We start from the raw sequence: 17,853 nt of genomic DNA on the forward strand, positions 1-17,853 counted from the left end.
TGCTTGGGCCATAGCCAAGATCTACCTTCGACAACCACATCCAGACCCCACAGAAATCAATGAGGTCTGGATGATATCCTTGCAGTTTCACTTCCCTCTAACTCAGTGCCAAGGTACTTATCTGTCCATTTGGAAGGGAGCAGCCAAGCTCTAGTGAACTGATTATTTTCCTCACTCCTGCACTGCCTGAGCAGGGGAGGTGGCTCCCTTCAATCTTGGAAGATGGAAAAGATCTTCTGCTACCTTGGTTGGAGAAATGCCAGTTTATGAAACGAGAACTTTGTGTGATAGGAACAACCTCTTTCTTGGAGAAAAAAGAAATCAAGTTATAGGGTCTTCATCCATTTTCCACAGGAGCTACTAGAAGGAGGACTGGTTTTCTGTCTCCTGTAGTAAATGAGAGGCCACCAGTGATGATACAGATTTGTACTCTCAAGTTGCTGAGGTAATGGGGGATAAAGGAGACGAAATTACATAAATACACACACACATAGACACAACCGCAACTCATTCTTCACCAAGGAACAGAGAGAGGAGTCTAAGAAATTAAGATAAACAGGTCAGAGTCAAAGAAGCAGTAGGGAGCGTAAGAATAATTTGGGAGAGGAAGGAACCTGATCCAAAACACCCCCCTGAGGAGATTCTACTGAGACAAAGAGAAAAAGAAGAACCTGAACTAAGGGATCCTAGAAGATCCATACTGCCTCTAACACCAAAGGCTCATGGATCTTTAAACCCCCGAATGAAAATGCATCATGCTCCTTCCTGGAACATTTTCTACACCCCCCTGCCTTCTTTACTGAGCAGACAGCAGCCATAAACTCTCCTCCACAGGGTCATGAATACCCTTGCATATTGCCAGTTCCCTCTTCTTAGGCAAACAGGTTAACAAAATATACCCAAGGCAGCAATCTTGCATGGTAGTGAGTGCAACTGGTGAATCAACACAGCTCTCTCAGGTCTAATACCAGGTTTTGCAGCCTCGAGAGGAGGCTCGTTTACTGCCTCAACCTCACCCACAAGTTAACTCAGAGATTTTGAACAGCTGGATTTTGACTTCAATCACTGCTGCTAGTGGTACTACTGGATCCAGCACAAACACATCACATTACTGTCTTCTTGTCTTTGTTTCAGAATAAATTGCTTAGGTGGAGTATTTTAGGTAGCTCGGGGAAGTCAGGAACCACTCAGAAAGTGTGAAGTACCAGGGCTGGGAACATAGAAGAGACGTAAACTAGATCTGTCAACTAGACGGTACAGTAAGCTAGACCATATGGGCAAAAATAAAAATAAAAATCTTCCACAGATAACATTCATTGGTTGTCGCAAAAAAAAAAAAATCATGTTGCAAACATTTAAAGTATTTGACCATCTAAACAGCCTCTGAAAATGTACACATTGCTTCTTTTTTCTCCTCATTTCAGAAGTGTGCTAGAAGCAGCACAAAATATTCTGTTCTTTGCTATGAAGTGGGACATACTTGCCTGCATTTTAACAGAATTTATCGGGTCCCCGATTTTGTTTCACAGTCCATGACAACTTGAATTCTACTGAAATAAATATTCATAGCATGCATATTCCAGTCATATGTGTGATTTGTAAAGTTAAAGCTTGGCTCCCGTAATTAAAGCCATCAGTAAGGATTCGAAGATAGCTTTGTGCATGTACAGAAACTTGCAGAAGAATTATCTCCCATTTTTTAGCACCAGCGCTTGGCTGGATGTGCCTTAATGCTCAGCTAGTATGGAAGCAAGCATTTTTACCTGAGGGATAAAAACTGAGCTTTCGGTTTTAAAGGTTCACAATACAGTCCCAAAGTAAAATATTCTAACATATTCTAAAATACATTCATTTAAATAACTCCACTAAAACTAAATCTGAGAAAACTGCAAATATGCTCGTGGCTATTCTGAGGGCAAATGAGAAATGAATTTTGGGAAACAAATTAGTTGTTATTCATTGCTTTCTCAGCTCTAGTCATAATTCGCTCTGTTCAGGCCCGATTCTAGTATCAGTGATGCAGGTCCGTAACCTCTGGCTGAGTTGAGTCATGTTGTGTGGGATTGGCACACATTCCGCTGCACAAAAATCGTGATGGGAACTACAAAATGCAAGATGGTGATATATCCTAATGTAGCAATTCCCAGGATGTGGTCCCTTGAGGATTGCTTTGGGTTATGCAAGAGTCTCCCCTTGAATCAAATATCTCATTTTTAAATGTTGGGGAAGTATCCAAAGGTGAATATTGTCTGCAGCAGGGGCAACACCTAGGCAGTGGAAGTGGAGATAGTATTTGTGGGTAAACAGAGAGGCCGGAAGGAAAATCCTGTGCTGCTGCTTGTCATTTGCCCCCAAATTTTTTGTTGTCCATTTTTCCCTGCTATACTTTCTCTCAAGCTGCCCTTCACACCTGGAAGAAGCTTCCTATAAGCATCCCTAAAACTACTTCATTAGCTTTCAGCAAATCCCTCATTAAAACTCCTTCTTGTCATAGTTCCTGGATAACGTCTAGATTACGTGGGAAGTGGTAACATGTCACTCATGCCCACCAGTAGTCAGACCCCTCTAAGGCTGGAAAGGACTGATGTCCTGGTCATACTCTATGTTATTGTTAGCCCGTCCTTCCCTGACCTGCCGGCTTTACTGTCTTCTGTGACATCTCGAGAAAAGAATCCCTTTTTTAGCCTGATAACAAGATTTATGGAGCCATCATCTGTCTGCCAGCTCTACTCTAGTAACTTCTAAACCCATTGGCCAATTGTAGCTAAATTTGGCAGTGAAGTAGCAATCTCAAAGATGTTTTAGTACCCTAAAGATACCAAGATAACAGAAGAAAAAGATACCAATACTACATTCCCCAAGGTAAAGAACACAGTGTGAGCTTGCCTTGAAATAGGTATCATAGAATGGTTTGGGCTGGAAGGGACCTTAAAAGATCATCTAATTCCACCCCCCCTGCCAGGGTCAGGGACACCTTCCACTAGACCAGGTTACTCAAAGCCCCATCCAACCTGGCCTTGAACACCTCCAGGTATGGGGCATCCACAGCTTCTCTGGGCAGCCTGTTCCAGCGTCTCACCACCCTGACAGTAAAGAATTTCTTCCTAATACCTAATCTAAATCTACCCTGTTTCAGTTTAAAACCATTCCCCCTCATCCTATCACTACGGCCCCTTACCACCTTTTCTGTAGCCTTCCTTTAGGTACTAGAAGGCCACCATAAGGTCTCCCCAGAGCCTTCTCTTCTCCAGGCTGAACAAACCCAACTCTCTCAGCCTGTCTTCATAGGAGAGGTGCTCCAGCCCTCGGATCATCTTTGTGGCCCTCCGCACTCGGTACAACAGGTCCATGTCCTTCGTATGTTGGGGGTCCCAGAGCTGGACGCAGTACTCCAGGTGAGGTCTCACCAGAGTGGGGTAGAGGGGCAAAATCACCTTCCACTGTCCATGTCACCAACAAAGATGTTACAGCGCCAGTCCCAGTACCGACCCCCGAGGAACTCCACTCGTCACTGGTCTCCACTTGGATCGCAACTCTTTGAGTGTGACCATCCAGCCAATTTCTTATCCACCAAGTGGTCCATCCGTCAAATCCACGTCTCTCCAATTTAGAGACAAGGATGCCATGTGGGAGTGTCAAATGCTTTGCATTTGATGGTGTCACTTGCTCTTTCCTTTATCCGCCAATGCTGTAACGCCAGCGTAGAAGGCCACCAAATCTGTCAGACACGATTTGCCCTTAGTGAAGCCATGTTGGCTGTCACCAGTCACGTCCTTATTTTATATTATGGAATGCATGCAGGAAAAATGTTATAAATTGCCCACTCATGGGAAACTGGTTTGTGCACTATAAAACCATTATGCTGTCTCTCTAGTGAATTCTCTGATGTGTAATAAGAAGTGCACAAACACAGCAGCATAGTTATTATCCACTCAATCAGCATAATAAGTCAGCCAATCAGAGACAAAAATCTAAAGGAAAAATAGCTCCCTTAGGTCTGGAGACCAGTGAACGATTCACTTGTTGACCATTGGCATGGTGGTATTTTTCCTTCAGAGCTGACACGCTTCTTACAGCCAGAAGTTCTCCTGGTGTTGCTCACAGCTATCATGAAGGACTTTTGTGTTAACAAGCAGTGAAAGGCTACCAGGAACATACTGAGCTAGGCTCTGAAATCCTGTGTTATGAGGAGCCCACAGACTGCAAGTTTCCAATATGCTCATTGCACATGTCTGCAGCCAACTTTTCCGTATGCTTGTACATTTATGGATAGCACTTCAGGGAAATCTGTGGCTTACAAAAGGCAAACATTTAAATGTAAAGAAGAAAAACAGATCTCCCGAGTGACTGTTGTTAGCAAGCTGTCTTCAGGAGAATAAACCAGACAACATTCTATAAAGTATGTCTATTTAATAATATTTTTTTTTTCTGAAATAACATAGTCTTCTTATTAGAAACAGAGGGCTGGATATATCTTACATAAATATCATGACTCTGGTCACTGGTATGATTTGTATCAGGAGAAAGTTAAAGGTCAGTGATAGCTTGGTCAAAGGGCAAGCATAGGTTGTTGTCAGGGATGAAACAGGGCAACATGCAGTGACACAGAAGGCAGACCACGTACAAAATTTGGGATATTTTCAGACTAGAGAAGGAACAAAGGTGGCAGCTATTAAAAACAAGGCAGTACATAAATCAGGGGTTGCTCCTTCAGAGTGTGACGATCCACCCCCAACACTTCCAGTACCAAATATATTGCCAGCATCAGCCAGAGGCTGGTTTTATTCTCACTAACTATTTAGACTTACACTTACACTATACACTGACCTTATTTTTCTATCACTTCAAGTTAGACAGTAACATTAAGTCTGGTCCCTCTGATCCACCAAAATCTCTTTGGCTTCTTTTACAAAAATATTTTGAAATCAAGTCACCATACTGAAGTCACTGAAAACCAAAAGCTGTGAAAGAGTAAAGAGGGCAACTGTCATGCAAGTATCAATTTTCACAAAATTGGATACACAATCTTATGATGGCTTTGGCCCCACATAATTTCCATGTAAAAGAAGTCTCTGAGAAATGTTAAGTACACAAATATCAGTTTATTAAAGACTGGCATTCAAAAAAGACCATAATTTATGGCAAACTCCTACACTGCACAGTGGGCTCTTCAAGAAGAGGAAAGTAACGTACCTGGACAGTTTCAAAATTATTAATTATAAGTTCCCTTTTCATTTCCCTGAACTCTTACTCAGTGGTTTTCTTCACTGATGTTAAGTTAAAAAGTGATACTTAAAAAAAGACTTGATAATGGGGTTTTTTTTTGCATTATCCAAAATCCTTTTGCTTAGCAGAAGAGGGTGCATTATACAATGAAGAGCATTCTACTAATGCCTCACGAAATCTTCTTTGCTTTCAAAATCACTGCTTTGTCTGGGTTACATGATAAAATAATTTGTAATCTCCATCAGACTGTGAAAAGCAGGTATATTCAGCTATTGAGAATAAAGTAAAATTGCAAAATGTGGCTACACTAAAATTAAAGAGCAGGCAATGCTTCACTGAACTCAGGGAGAATTAGAAACATCTGTCAATATACTGTAACAAAAACTCCTACAGTGAGCAAAAGTCGTGAGTGCAGCTCTCTTCCAGAGAAGTTTGCTAATTTGAAAGTTATGTACATGAAAGAGAATCAGGTCTTGAATTTATGAAAGTGTCTTTACCCATAAAGAACCGAGGAAGAGAAACATGCTACAGGATCCACACACACAAGATTCAAGTGTTGGATGATGAGTGTATGAGAGTGTGACTGTCTGCACTTCCAGGGACGTGAGAGAGGAGGACCTGTCACTGCATTGCTCCTGGATAATGAATCATTTAGCAATAAATTATTCCAGCTGACTGTTCCCAGGGATCCTCGTTGTCAGATGCGACAGACATGGAGATGGAGACAAGCAACAGACACAGCACTGGGGTTGGGGAGCATGAGGGTGAGGTCAGAAGACCAAGTTTCTTACCCAGTGTGTGAGACTTGACAGCTCTGGAGATACTGGGGACACTTCCATATGACTCATCCACAAGCCATCTATAGCTGACTGATTTACAGCCAGCACAACAGATGAAACTCTAGTCCTAATAAAGCCAAGAGAATTTTGCCAATAACTACAACAGTGCCAAGTATTCCACCTGATGGCTTTGAATTTTTTCCAAACACATTAACCAAAATTGTGTTTACGTTGATATATAAAAGATTGCAGACTTGACAAAACCTCTCAACTCCATCCAGGCAGTGTAGTAAGAACTGCTGTGTATGCTATGACTTTTTTTTTTCCACATAATGTCCAAGTAACATTGAAGTTGCAGACAGGATTCAAGATTTGCCTTGTTTTTAAAATTTTCACCCCGTTTCTACCATGGTAATTTTTTTGCTCCCCACATTAAAAATAAAACAAAATAATCCAAATCAACCATTCTGTAGCACAAAAAGCAGGCAGGAAAGCAAATGTTTCCACTGATAGTGTGCAAATTCTGTTAATCTAAAGCATTCATTGAGATTTAATATCACGGAGCACTATGCCTGTAAAATACAGATGTTGAGTTCTGATGACATCATTTCTAAGAGAAATATGGGCCTCAGAATAAACAAACATATTGGCTGCTATTTATGGCTCTGTTTCACTTTCTTTGTACCTTCTCCCTTTCCCCAGTGGGGTTGAGAAAGGGCTTAGCTTCTGCCCATAGCTGTGCCACTGAGGTAAGCAGCAGAATGCCAGAGTTCAGCTAGTTGGCGGAACCCCAAAATTTACCAAACTCCTTGTGGCTCGCGGTTGTTTTATGCTACCATAGTAAGATAGGTCTGAAGCTTTTTCCCCACCACTGGGACTCTAAAACTTGCTTTTTGCTATGTGGACATTTCGGTGCCTGCTAATACATTTGAACATGAGCTTAAACTTCTTTTCTCTTTATAAGCACTCTATATGTGGCCTCTTGCTTTCTACAAACTTCATAGGAAGTTTGTAGGAACTTCATATGCTTGACAGTGCTGTCTTTATGCAAGTTTTTAGGTAGCACTAACAAGCAAAGGCACAGACAACACAAATATAGAAGCCTCATTGACACCAAAATGTCTAATTTCTTAGTGACTGATGCAAGATGAAGCACTTACTGGGACAATGTATGGCATTCTTTCAGCATGTCCCTGACCCTTGCTGTTCTGCTCTCCTGTGCTTTGGGCATAAAGAATATGCATGATACGCTATCACTGGGAAAAATGGAGGGGTTTGGTCCAGGTTGTTTTTTTTTTTTTTGCAGCTATACAGGTTTTACAATACTTTGCATAGTCAAGATTCACTTAGGTTTGAAGAGGTATGACCTTTATCGAGCCGTTCAAAAGCATGCTAAGGATACGTCCTCCTACCAACAGCACATGCAAAATAGCTCAATAGACTATTATATACTATACCCTTAAGAACATATAAAATGTAGTTTTAAAGTTAACTGGAGACTGCAGCACACATAATTCACAAGAGTAGAATTATATTTCCAGAGACACATTTTTAATATTATTTCTTACTCCTCTCACCCTGGGCAAATTTCTAGAAATCAGCTGAAACAAGGTGTCTGCTACAGGTACAGAAATCCTGCACCACACAGAAAGCAAGACATTAGAAACCCACATTCTCTTTTTTATTTTGGGAGACACATTCATTTGATTGCTTTCAAAAAATGAAAAAAAAACCAACCCAAGCTTATGAAAATCTAGCCTTTCTTTTGATTCAGTTATTAGGCTGAGTTACTTCAGCATAAAACAATAGGATAAATGTCAATGTAGGCTGTCTGCAAATTCCATCCCAAGGTTCAACTTGGTGCAAATTCTGGAACGCAAAACCTAAAAATGGCCATCAAAATGGCGTGCAACTCAAAACCCTAAAGTAGTGACTGTGGTTAAGGTTTGCATAAATATAAGGGTCTCCTGAATTTTGATATGGGGTTTGTTATTTCTTCAGATTCGCAAGCGGTGGAGCTCAGAAAGTCACCACTAAGTATACAAATGTAATGTCTCCCTTACACACATACCCTAGTGGAATTCAACTTGCAACTATATCCATTGTCTGCAGAGTTTTACAGTATGCAGATCTGTAGGTTGCTCAACATTTTTCTATTAGATGTTATAGATTTGTATGTCATTTCCATACAACCTTACCTCATTTCTATAGATTCTATTGATTTATACTAGAATTTCAAGACATGCCTGCTATGGATTTAATTTTCCATTGAATTGTAATCAGACTCCAGCATCTTATTCTTTACGTTGTTTTACAATCCTTAAACTTTGTTTCCCTTCCTTAGGATATATCCACAAGGATGCTGTACTTTTTATCCGTTTCATTATTTTAGGAGACAGGCATGCCTTTTAAGTAAAAGTCCATTCCTGATGAATTTCTGTGCACCATTAATGTTGGGTTCCTCACCTACAGCTACTGGCACCTTACTGAAAATTCAAGCATATGTGGCCTGTGTTTGTTTAGGTTAAAACAAGGAAGCATCCAACAAATCTGGTAGAAGCTGCACACTTTCATGAATCAGTCTATTTTACAGGTTCCATCTGCTCTAAAGTGCTTCCCAGAGAACAAACACCGTGTCACTATACCGCATATTTCCATTGCACTATCCCAAACACACTTAAGCTGCTGACAGATTAATGCTTAGTTCACTTGTGGCATACATTCTTGGGTTCTTACACATGTTCTTATAAGGAAATGGAACTCACTAAGCACTTAATCACAAGTTGGGGTAGTGTTATTGTATTGAATACAACACGCTAACTTTGTTTCAGGAACAGACTAAGGTATCTCTATATAAGCCATTGCTGTCACTAGCACTGCCAAAGACCCTGGAAATCAAATCACTTCGGTCAACCTCAGTTAAACAAAAGCAAGCAGAAATTTGCCAAAGGGTAGCCCTGGGGGCTAGGGATGAGCCACCTGAGGAGTGTGCAAAAACGGCCGAAGGATTGCGCTGTTTACTGGAATGCAAGTTGTATGGCTTAAGCATGCATATATTTGCTTGAAGCCATTACAGATAGATCTCGATAAAATGACTGCGAAGGCAGGGAATAATAGGCTGATACAAAAACATTAGCAACAAAACTGAAGTAAAAGACAACCCGACTTGCTAAAGATACCAGCAATCCAGTTAATTATGAATTTAACTAGCTAGGAAGCAGTAAAAGCAAGAAAAACTGGTATGAGTATATGCAAAACGTGAATATACACCATGAATATCTGTATTTGTGCCTGGGAGAAAGGCAGAGTTTCATGGAGAATCTTTAACATCCTTACCTGATGTAAAAAAAGTTCAATTAGTTTGGAGCAGCCAAGAACCTCACCTTGTCTTACGTTTAAATATAGGGCCCAAAAAGGAAGAAATAGGCGTTTAGGGTGAACATCAGAGAAATTGCAAGTAAATTTTCTTCTACATTCAACCTGGCAAATATTTTTCCAGTTCTGACCTCTGAAATAAATTTCCCAGAAGAAAACTTAGTGCTTGACTCCCTCAGCAGATTGAACTCCCCCAATTATACACACCACACCATTATCACCAACCGTGAAGGCCTTTTGCCACTGAATTGCATGCTCCTGAGACCTTCAGTGAAATCAAGATCCACAAACCACCACTGATCTCTATGGGGCTTCATCTTTTTCCACTTACCTGCACATTTATTGTCACTCTTCCCTTGCTTAACTTAGCAGCGTCTGCGTACAATTTGATGTGGGTTTTTATCAGTGTCATTGGATGCAGTAAATGCTCTATCCCTGGTGTTTTTCAAATCAAAAGAGCGACAGAGCGACAATCCTCACCACTGCAAATGGGAGGGGAGAAGCCATGTCCCACTGCAATATCTGAAGTTGACTGTTCATCGATGTACGCAGCTTAACTCATTAGAGGTGTATAACCACTGTATTTTCTTGTTCTCCTCAAGGTATCAGAAGACAGAAGTACTTCCCTGGGACAATGATGCTCTCAGAGCAAGGCAGAGGGTTGAAAGCATGGAGTACTTAATAAAATTAACAATTTTAATGAAAGTCAATATAATTTTATTTGTGTCACAGCTTAATGTTTGGGGACAAACCTTTTAGCAGGGCCTGTTGCAATAGGACAAGGGATAACAGTTTTAAACTAAAAGAGGGTAGAGTCACACTAAATATAAGGAATTTTTTTTTTTAAATGAGAGTGGTGAAACACTGGCACAGGTTGCCCAGAGAGGTGGTAGATGCCCCATCCCTGGAGACATTCAGCACCAGGTTGGACGGGGCTCTAGCAACCTGATTTAGTTGAAGATGTCCCTGCTTGTTGCAGGGGTGTTGGACGAGATGACCTTCAAAGGTCCCTTCCAACCCAAACTATTCTATGATTCTATGAATGTTGATGAAAAAGACCCTTTTTCCCCCTCCCTCTCTTTCTTTTTCTCTCGTGGCACAAGCAACCTTGCACAATTTGATCATATTTTTTGATAAATATTCAGCATTGGTAGAGCTCACCCGCACTGCAATCAGGCCAGCAAGACAATACACAGATGAACTGAACCCAGATGGGTAGCAACAGATAAAGCTTGAGTATGCATTCAGGATGTTATCTTACCGCAAGCATGTAAACCTGCTTTTCACCTCAAAATTCTAAGATGGTGAACTGGTAGAGGTAATATTACCCAACGTCGTTACACATTTTGAAATCCCTTGAAAAATAAAAGTCCTTATGCTGGTGCAGTACTGAGACAAATATCTAAGATAACATCTCTAGCTATTGTCATGAGACCAAGCAACTAACTAGTAGGACATTCCTCTGGTCATAAGTTACGTGGTGTGATTTTTTGTAATATTTGAGAAGTTTCATAGGACACAATGTCTGTGTTTCGGAACACCTCAAACAGTACAGCATGCAACCACTTCCCATTTTTCCCAAGCAAGATCTCCAGTTGTATTTACATAAACGTTTTTAAAACATGTATTTTGTGTCACTGTCTAAAGTGAAGTTCTCCACAAAATGCTGTGGTAAATCTTGCAAATTCCCTCTATGACAAGAAAATTAATCTCCTAAGTGTTTTTCCTTTTTATGACTGCATATACTGAGGCTTTTGTTTTGTAGCAATGTAGGATCTAATTCAATTTTTCAAAGTCTGCCAAGCACACTATTGCATGAAAAGATTTTCTTTTCTCTTTCTCTTTTCTATTTCATCAACAATGGATCAAGTTGAAAGACCTGGTTTAGGATGCTTCTACTTGTTGGCTGTCACTTTTGCCAGTTTTCAGAAGACTTCTGAAATGCTGGCCAGCCTTAAAAATACATTAAATCCTGGTGTGCAACATTCAACGTACCTGAATTAATATGGAAATGTATTCATGATGTGGCTGTAATGAACACACTTTGATTCCAGAACTTTATCTTCACTTCTGGCAGCCCATCAACCATATCTTCCAAGAGTGCACAGCATGGCTAGAGAAAGCTGATTTTCCTCTTAGGAAAGTGTTTGCAACTGTGGCAGTATCTGTTTTCTTTGCCTTCTCTCTCTTTTATCTTCTGTGACAACGGGGAGAAGTTAAAAGAAAGGCTTTTCCTCCCTAATTTTGATATTTCTGGGCTCCTTGTAATTGTTCTTTGGTTGCCTGTACTCTTCCCTCTCTCCCTTTACTGGTCACGTGTGCATTGCATTCCTCAGTTGTCCTCCAAGATGACTTTATTTTGTTTGTAAAATAACTATTTTTTATTATTCATTACTGGACTTGCATCATTTTCCGAAGGTAATTTTTTTTCTCTCCGATGTATTTATCTTGCTCTCACTTTTGTCAGCTTTCATGGCCCTTTCGGCAGACTACTTTCTGTTTCTCAGAGCCTTTTTCCTTAGCAATGCTATAGCCTAGCCTGTCTTTTGTTAGCCTTCCAACACTTGTAATCAGTCACCGTCTGTGTTCAGCTCTCTAACCCAGTCATTTGCTTTTTCTTCTTCCTTCTTACTTTCATCTTCAAAGTCACATTACTAAAGGTGATTCAGGCTTCTGTGTCTTGCCTGATGATGAAATGACAAACTGAACCTGAGAAAAGAGGTTTCAGTATACTCAATGGAGGAGAAAAGCGTCTGGGAAAAGTAAGGGGGTGGGAGAGGAGAAGCACTGAATCACCTGCTTAAGCATGAAATTGGATCATCTGGGGCTCAGCAGAAATCTCAGGATTAGATACTATCAGATAGTGTTTGGGGTTCTGGCCTAGTAGAAAACTAGAGAAGAAAGGAAGGAAGAAGCACCTTTTGTGGCAGCCAAGGGAATCCATGCAGGAGGGTTTTGCAGGTGAGCATAAGGTCACATCACACCGTCAACCCTTTCACTCTAAATTGCATAATCCGACATTTTGACGTTGTACAGAGAGGTAAGGATTAGCCATTACCTACATTTCTGAAGGCCAGGAGCTGTTGTATTTATGAGGTAGTGCAACTACTGTTTGTGTAGCAGTAAATATTCTCAGCATTTTCTTGAGTAGTCACCTATGACACAATTCTACTGCTAATTATATGAGGCAGAGTACTATCCTAATGTGGCTGTGTCATTTCTTATACCAGGATTAGATAATTGAGAACTAGTTCTGATAACTCCAAATGTTGCCTGTATAGAAGGACTGGATTTTCTAGTTTTATGAGGTTAAGGAAAACTAACAGATCTTGAGTGGGTGAACTTGTAGCCTACCATCACACCAGTAACTCCATGGTCTCTAGGATTTGCTCACTGCAGTAGTTTACCTTTTCTGCTCACTGCCGTAGTTTACCTTTTCCTCTTGCCTGCATGTTCAGTTTTTTTCTCTTCCTTTGCTATCAACATCAGTCTGGGAAATTTCAGCTTTACTCAGCATCACCTATTTTGCTGCAGAACCTCTCTGACCTTCATTCTCTGGTTTCTGTGTTGGATGGATCATCTCACTAGGAATTTGGTCATTCATTGACACAGTTCTTGTTTGACAACACTTCCTTCCATTTTCAGGTTCTGCACGCCCCTCTTCAAAGCACTGTCTTTCCATCACTCCCTCTCCCTGGTCAAGCGCATCGATTCCCCCTTTAAACAGATTCTACATTCTTCAATTTCTTTGCTCTTCTTATCTGCTGCTCCTTTCCTCTTTGCTCCCTCATAATTGTGTTTTTCCTTTTTGGTAACTTTTCCATTTTCTCAATAGAAAAAATTATTGCTTTTTCATCTTTGTTAGCTTTTATCTCTAAGGTTGCTTAGACTGTTTTCTTGCTTAAATACCACAATTTTCCTTTTTCACCACTGTTCACATCTTCACCACTAGGAACTCTTAATTGATTTCCTCCTCAGAAGCACTGCCAAGTCTCCACTCTCTGCCTCCTCAACTCAAACTGACAATTCATTCAAACAAAAAAATAGATATTTTCTGAATAAAATCAGACTCTTTCTAATTCTTCCCCCAGAGAACGCATTGTTTCTTACAAATTCTCTGCTGCTATTTTCTGCAGGCCCTCTCTCATTTTTTGTCTCTTTCATCAGAGATAGTATTGTAAGTTTATCTTTCCTTTTTAATGATTCTCCTCCCCTTTGTCTCCCTTTTCACCGTGACTTCTGCCTCCAAAATAGCTTTTTCAAAGCAATACTCAGTTACTGTCAAAGGAATCCAAAACTCCACATATGCTCCATATGTATCTATTTTTAACCATTAATTGTTCCCTTGATATCACTTCCCAATCCCATTTTAGCTCAGGTTCTAACCACACCTTTGTTTAGAATCTGTATGCCGTCAACTCCCCCCTTTTCTTCTTAGCAAAATTCACACAGACGCTGTGAGTTCTTAAAAATCATTCTCAAAATCGTTCCAGCTGAATAACTGTGCTGCATTTTTCTCACAGCATACAGGTCTCTCTAGTATCTCCTCAGGCATTTGTAGGTTGGCATATAAGAGCTTTGTATTTGCTTAGTACATGTTTAATAGTCACTTCTATTTTATTCATGCATGTCCTTTAATTGGTGTGTAATAGCAAGCAGACTAATGAAAAGAGCTCAGGTAAGGGCTGCATAAGTCCTTACTTTGTAAATTGCGAGTATGCGTGTACAAAAAAAAAATATAATAAAAGGACTCCCTGCTTACAAGACAAAGACACCAACTATTACTGCTTAAGTGGAAAAACAAACCCAAACTGGATCTTTCCGTTCTCGTAGGCAGGTAGACTAGGACTGAAATCCTTATTTCAGACAAAGCCTGAAGCCCTAAATGGTCTAATATCTTAATCTGAAAGAGATCCTACTGTGCAAAACAAAACAAAACAAAAAAACCTTTACAGATGAAGTTATCATTGACAGAGAACATAGCTCTCAAGAAGTGTCTTAAAACACCTTGGAAATGCTATGTGAGAGATGGAGAAATCAACGCTTGTAGTTATGCCAGAGAAAAATGAAACTCTGGGAAACCTGGTGATTTAGTTCACTAACATCTCTAGGAGATCACTATTTGTAAAATTCGGATTCAAATAGCTCTTGGCATAAGTGAAAGGTGAAACTAGAACCTAAAACTGAAACTAGAAGCTAAAACTGCAGCTAGTAAGCACCGGTATATAAATATAGGATGAACACTGTCAGAAAACTCTTGCAGCAATAAAGATATTTAAGAAAGTCTTAGCCTACATAAGAAATGTGGTATATACTGAATAAGGTACTGCAAATTAATGTTGATGTTGCTGAACTTCTATTCGTGTGTGATAGAGTATATTGGACAATGTAGAGACATCAAAATTGTGCCTGAAAAACAGCTGGCATGATTGGAGAAAACAGTAAGAAATTTTACCCATATGCACAATATGTGAAAATGAGGAAAGGTAGATGGTGGAGCAAATATGGGAGTGTGAGGTTACAGAAGGCATTGAGAGTTATGCAGCTCAGTATCGCTTTTGGAGACAACATGTGGTTGTAATGGAAGGATACAAGAAAAACAACTAGAAAAGAATCAAAGAATTGAAGGCACTGGTGCTATGCAGATGTATGTAGCAAGTAAGCAGCAAACCAGAAAATCCATTTCCTATGTGGGAAATGGATTGATCAGGACACAGATAACTTAGGCACCAGACTTCAGACATAAAACATTTCTTTTTCTTTTTCTTTTTTTTTTTTTGAAAAGGCTGTTGGGATTGGAAGGGTCTGGAGGGGAGGAAGAAGGGAGGAATGGAAGATAGGAGTGGGCTGCTGAAGTGCTTTAAGGGATTCCTAAGGATATCAGGCCAGGGAGGAGCATGCTCCCTGCTTATCTATAAAATAGGTACATTGAAGCCAGAAATTGTACAATATTGGCATAAACATCTGCCTTTTGGAAGAATTACCTAAAATTAACCAGAGACAATATAGTCTCCAATTTATACCGGGTTTTCCTATCAAGAGGGCCAAGAAAAAAGAACCAACTAGAGTTTACAGTTTTCATGGTTTTGTGGCGTATATTTTTGCCCTTTCAGATGTGCACATGAGATACCCAAACTTCTCCAGAACGCAAACGATCTTGAAGTTTCTGATTAAAATAACAAATACATGGCAAAAAAAAAAAATTACTGAGGCCTGTGTTATCTCACATAAAGGCTATATGAGATAAAGTGGGGATACAGTAGGAACAAAGACAATTATCACACAAATGATACAAATGTTCATATATATCCTATTTTTTTGAAAAGCTGTATAACATGACAATATGCAGAGTACAGTGCATGAGAAGGTCTTAGACTAGGAGACACACGTTCAAGTGAAGAATGGTTTTGTTAGACCACAAATATAAGATCAACAGTCTGTCATGAGGATTTCTAACTGCTTCACGAGTCGCTGTGGTTTGTAAAGGTGGTCTGGCCTCCACTGATTTATGCTAATACTGTCAGCTAATCTCATATCACTCACTAAACATAAGCAGTGAAGAGTGATCCCTGGGAGGAAAGTGGAGAGGTGATCTTGGTGTTGTTCACTGTTTCTACCCGCTTTAGCAGTTGATCACTACCACACTCTAGTCTTTCTGTTGATTTCCTTACGTTGAAGGTGCACCAAGGCTGGTTGGTGCTCTTCACTCGCTTTATAGCAACAGCTCCCTGGGGTTCCAATGAGCTGTGATGCTCCCAGACTTGTACATTTGCACAGACACAACCTACTTCTTTAGGAAATGTACCTCGTTCTTCTTTTCACAAATCTCTGATGTTTACTTGGGACTACTATCTTACCATCTCTAGATGACAAATCAATGGAACCACTCATGAACCAAAAATCAATTCCTAAATCTTAATTCACATGTTTTTGTTTAGACAACGGAACAAAAGGATACCCCAGCTATTCAGATCTTCCCATAAACTGTATTTTTTTAATCTCTTACAGTCTGTTGGTAAGATTTTTTTCTCTTCTTTCCCCACATTTTGCTCTAAACATTAGAGATAAATGCTGATGGCCATTTTCTAAAACCCCAGAAAAGTGAGTGAAGTAGATTTTATTCTTTCTGCTCTCTGTTTCATTCTTTTCTTGAATTGCTTTCTCCACCTTCACATTTTTGTCTCCCCCTCAGGTGATCCCAGAGGTAAGATTAATGTTTACTACTGATGTTTTATGATTAAGACACTGAACTTTGGTCACTGAATTACTACTATCTGTAGGTCCAGAAATCTGCCAGCCAGGCAAGAGCCCCCACGGGACCTCCCACAACCAGGGTGCCGACTGGAGCCGAATCCAGACTTTAACCCTTAAGCACTAGCATCCCCTAGTGGTCCAATTTATCACTGCAATTCACTTTTTTATGAGTTTTCTAAGTACTCTAACTTTCAATGTAAATGTAAATTCAAGTCAAGTGCCTCAGAACTATCCAGTACTCAGGAGTCTGCTGAACTCAGTAAAGAACCATATATATTTGATCATAGGTAAAGATGAAAAAATTTAATTTCTTTCCAGTCATTGCACACATATCATGAGTGTATTACATAACACATATCTGTGAGAAGAGGATTTTTTTTGTAAAACACAATTGAAAAGGGGGGAAAAATAGACCAAAAGGAAATTAGACTCTTTATTGAAGAGCCTTTTTGAAGAAGAGAAAATAGGTTCAGAGCCTCTTCCAAGATTAGGTTCTATAGCTATTTTTGGCTTTTTTTGCAAGATCATGACTCATGGAAAAGATACTATGGCAACCATCAATTTTTAATCTGCCTTTTGATTGAAGTTCACATACTTAGAAACTACAGTCCATCATATCTATTGATTTAGAATTCTAAATAAAAAAATCCTGGTTGACATTTCATTCACACAATGAAAATTCAAGCACACTCTCAGAAAATACTGAACAAGAAGAACATCCCAGCCACTGTTCTTAAACCCAGCCATTTGCAAAACAATCAAAAATTGTGTTGACTGGGATTGTTTTCTCTGTTCCCTAAAAGACCTCAGTCACTGAGGAATGGCGAAGTAATGGGATACTACAAAATGTCACTGGAAGGGATAGGAGGAGTGAGAAGAGCAGACAAATGATGCATATCTAACACAAATATGGGATGCTCGCACCTACCCATCTTCCTCCCACTCCAGAAGCAGAACAGCCACATCAGCACAAGCCCTGTGTCGGTGCTGACTCAGCAGAGGGAGGATGGAGGGGGAAGGATGTGCAAGGCTGCCAGGGGAAGAAACAGAACAGCACTTCTGCACAACACTTCTATAGGGGATGAAAAGAAGGAATTTCCTCTTGTTAACATCGGAGCCCTCCAGTAACTCCTAATGCTGCAGCACTGGAGATGAAGGATTTTTAATTAAAACAGTCTATCTGAAAATCAGTGAGATTTATACACTTTTTTTAAGTTCA

The 17,853-nt window shown here is 40.0% G+C and overlaps 1 protein-coding gene across 1 annotated transcript in view; it reads right to left on the bottom strand.

Annotated features, from left to right (window-relative positions):
* Positions 1 to 17,853, bottom strand: part of SMYD3 (SET and MYND domain containing 3) — a 391,913-nt gene that overhangs the window by 28,257 nt on the left and 345,803 nt on the right. The gene's annotated exons all lie outside the window — the stretch shown is intronic.

Source organism: Charadrius vociferus, unplaced genomic scaffold (genome assembly GCF_000708025.1).
Source record: "Charadrius vociferus isolate BGI_N301 unplaced genomic scaffold, ASM70802v2 scaffold309, whole genome shotgun sequence".
NCBI classification, from domain to species: domain Eukaryota; kingdom Metazoa; phylum Chordata; class Aves; order Charadriiformes; family Charadriidae; genus Charadrius; species Charadrius vociferus.